Here is a 3956-nt window from a genome sequence, read left to right as displayed (position 1 = left end):
GTAAAAAGAATAAAGAAAATAAAAATAATTTTGAAAATCACTACTTTAATTCTCTTCTCCACCTCCTACCTGTCCCTACCCCAAATTTATCCACCTCCATCTTGCCCCCAGACTAAAACTGTCAGAATAAAGAAAATGAAAGGAATAAAGAAAATGAAAAAAATGACTACTACAATTGTCTTCTCTGCCTGCCTGCTCTCACCTCAATGACTGCTCCAGGATTATTGCAGGTGCTGGAGGGGGTCACTACAGAGTCACGTGTGGATTACATCTTCAATGGGGGAAGAGAAGTGAGAGGGATGGGCGAGGAAAGTGGGGGAAGCAACACCATGTAGAACTCCTTTGCCTTGAGGCTGGTAGGCTAGATAGAGCGCCTGGACAATCTTGGGGATCAACCTTCTGATTATCATACAAACTGCACTTCTGTCATGGCACTGGGACATTCTGATTTTTGTAGAGTTACATCTGTGATTACTGATATTTCGAGAAGCAACATGGCATAGTAGATAGAGCATGGCCCTAAGAGTCTGCAGGTTCTAATCCCAGCTCTGCCACTTGTATGCTATGTGACCTTGGACAAGTCACTTCACTTCTGTGTGCCTCAGTTACTTCATCTATAAAATGAGGATTGAGCCCCACGTGGAATAGGGACTGTGTCCAACCTGAATTACTTGTATCTACCCCAGCACCTAGAGAAGTGCCTGGCACGTAGTAAGCACTTAACAAATACCATAATTATTATTATTATATTTTACACTCAGAAGTCTCTGCAGTCCTTTCTCAAAGCTGCTTTCTCCAAAAGGAATAACTGATTCTAACCTTTTTGGTCTTTTATTTTCTTCATCAACAGAAAAATAAAAAAAGAAAAGGACATCTGACTATGGGTAATTGTTCTTTCGCTACTCTTACCTGATTTACTGCATTTATCTAGATAACTAACATGGTAATAAGAAAATATGGATGACATATTACTTATGGATGTATAGACATTTAGATCACTTCAGTTTTATCCAATCAATATCTCAGGACACATACCAGATGTATTTAGGAAACATGATACTTAGTAATTTCTTAGTTTCTGGTTGGTAATTTACTTTTACCAACATCCACTTGGTGCAATCTATCCTGGATCTCAGTTCCTTAACTTGAATTTGTTCTCTAAAGCTTTTTAAATCTATCCTATAGAAATTGAATAAGACTTTTGAACATGGGACGAAACACGCCTCAATTATCCATTCCTTTATTGGCCAAAATAATTCAGAAACAACAACAAGCCTCATAAACTGAAGACATACAAGCCCAAAACATAATATGGTTAAGAACCACTGATAAAAGTGACAAGCTAGCATTTCTGGAGTGGGCAAATGGTGACTGCAAATGGCATACAGCAGAAGAAACTCCAGTGAAAGGAGTGAGGAGAGAATGATGAATGGTGGTGGTGAGCAAGGATGCTGGGAGTGGGTTGATGTGCAGAGTCTACCCTGACCCCTGGCCTGCATAGACATCCAGGGGCAGCATTCCCTGAAGGACTGGATTAGTAACATACTACAGTCCCAGACACTACAGTGGAAAAAAAAGGTCTGTGAATCCTAGAGCATATGAAAAAGAACTGCGAGAAGCATGTGACCCACAATTTGAGTAGTCCTGCAATATAAAGCAGGGATTCAAAAATATCTGACTGTCTATCATCACAAGGGACTCATTCAGACTAACTGCCCTCCTGAGATTGTGGCGTTGCTTTAAAAATGAAACAAAACAAAACAAAAATGACAAATAAAAAAGGGGAAGAGGAGAGTCCAAGATGGAACAATGTTGTATCGGGATTCTTAGTATATCAAGGTCCTTCATAGTGTGAACCCAGTCTAAGAATTATGGCAGAAATCTAAGTTTGAGTCCTCTTTACTAGTGTAATACAGTATAGTAAAAGCATTGTTATCTACGATGCTGGGAGAGTCCTACAGAAATGTAAGACGATGGAACTTATTGACAGTTGACACCTGGCCACGTTTAAGTTCAGGTCTTTGGTAGGAATATAACTTTTCTTGTCTTATGCCACTGAGTTGTTCCCAACCCAAAGGGACAGCACAGGCACATCTCTCGCAGAACGCCCTGCTCTCCATCTGCAATTGTTCTGGTAGTGTAACCATTGAGCTTTCTTGGTAAAAATATGGAAGCGGTTTACCATTGTTGCCTTCCATGCAGTAAACTCGAGTCTCCAACCTAGACTCTCTCCCATGCCGTTGCTGCCCAGCGGGGCTGGGGGGAGGGTAGGGGGTTGACTTGTAGCAGATGGCCTTCCACTCACTAACCACTGCCCAAGCCAGGAATGGAATGGATAGGCCTCTGCTTGGCTCTCCCTCCCATAGCTAAGATTGGTAGAGTACTGGAAACTCCCCAGATGTGACCCTGAGAGGGAGGACTATAACTAGGGCTCAATAAATGCAGGGGTTGCATGCAAAATTTTGGAGAAGTCCTCCCACCACTTGGGACAGCATTTCCATAATGGTGATGGTGACTCCTTTTCCATGGAAATGAGATCTCCTCACAGTTCTTCTTGTATGACAGATGAGCCTAATCCTCCTTGACCTCTCAGCTGCCTTCGACACTGTGGACCATCCCCTTCTCCTCAGCACGCTAACCGACCTTGGCTTCACAGACTCCGTCCTATCCTGGTTCTCCTCTTATCTCTCCGGTCGTTCATTCTCAGTCTCTTTTGCAGGCTTCTCCTCCCCCTCCCATCCCCTTACTGTGGGGATTAGCCAAGGTTCAGTGCTTGCTCCCCTTCTGTTCTCGATCCACACTCACTCCCTTGGTGACCTCATTTGCTCCCACGGCTTCAACTATCATCTCTACGCTGATGACACCCAGATCTACATCTTTGCCCCTGCTCTCTCCCCCTCTATCCAGGCTCGCATCTCCTCCTGCCTTCAGGACATCTCCATCTGGATGTCTGCCCGCCACCTAAAACTCAACATGTCCAAGACTGAACTCCATGTCTTCCCTCCCAAACCCTGTCCTCTCCCTGACTTTCCCATCTATGTTGACGGCACTACAATCCTTCCCGTCTCACAAGCCCAAAACCTTGGTGTCATCCTCGATTCCGCTCTCTCATTCACCCCTCACATCCAAGCCGTCACCAAAACCTGCCGGTCTCAGCTCCGCAACATTATCAAGATCCGCCCTTTCCTCTCCATCAAAACCGCTACCCTGCTCGTTCAAGCTCTTATCCTATCCCGTCAGGACTACTGCATCAGCCTTCTCTCTGATCTCCCATCCTCGTGTCTCTCCCCACTTCAATCCATACTTCATGCTGCTGCCCGGATTGTCTTTGTCCAGAAACGCTCTGGGCATGTTACTCACCTCCTCAAAAATCTCCAGTGGCTACCAATCAATCTGCGCATCAGGCAGAAACTCCTCACTCTAGGCTTCAAGGCTGTCCATCACCTCACTCCCTCCTACCTCACCTCCCTTCTCTCCTTCTACAGCCCACCCCACACCCTCCACTCCTCTGCCACTAATCTCCTCACCGTGCCTCGTTCTCGCCTGTCCCGTCATCGACCCCCGGCCCACATCATCCCCCGGGCCTGGAATGCCCTCCCTCTGCCCATCCGCCAAGGTAGCTCTCTTTCTCCCTTCAAGGCCCTACTGAGAGCTCACCTCCTCCAGGAGGCCTTCCTAGACTGAGCCCCTTCCTTCCTCTCCCCCTCGTCCCCCTCTCCAACCCCCTCATCTTACCTCCTTCCCTTCCCCACAGCACCTGTATATATGTATATATGTTTGTACATATTTATTACTCTATTTATTTATTTTACTTGTACATATCTATTCTATTTATTTTATTTTGTTAGCATGTTTGGTTTTGTTCTCTGACTCCCCCTTTTAGACTGTAAGCCCACTGTTGGGTAGGGACTGTCTCTATATGTTGCCAACTTGTACTTCCCAAGCACTTAGTACAG

General features: G+C 45.4%; 1 non-coding gene across 1 annotated transcript; it reads right to left on the bottom strand.

Annotated features, from left to right (window-relative positions):
- Positions 1-2278: 2278 nt before the first annotated feature.
- LOC119933527 lies at positions 2279-2416 on the bottom strand. Its single transcript, XR_005452561.1, has one exon. It is a non-coding gene; the product is annotated as a small nucleolar RNA SNORA7 (small nucleolar RNA).
- Between the last annotated feature and the right edge of the window lie 1540 nt (positions 2417-3956).

Source organism: Tachyglossus aculeatus, chromosome 1 (genome assembly GCF_015852505.1).
Source record: "Tachyglossus aculeatus isolate mTacAcu1 chromosome 1, mTacAcu1.pri, whole genome shotgun sequence".
Classification (NCBI taxonomy): domain Eukaryota; kingdom Metazoa; phylum Chordata; class Mammalia; order Monotremata; family Tachyglossidae; genus Tachyglossus; species Tachyglossus aculeatus.
Note: the sequence above shows the minus strand (reverse complement) of the source record. Positions and strands in the feature narration are given on the sequence as shown.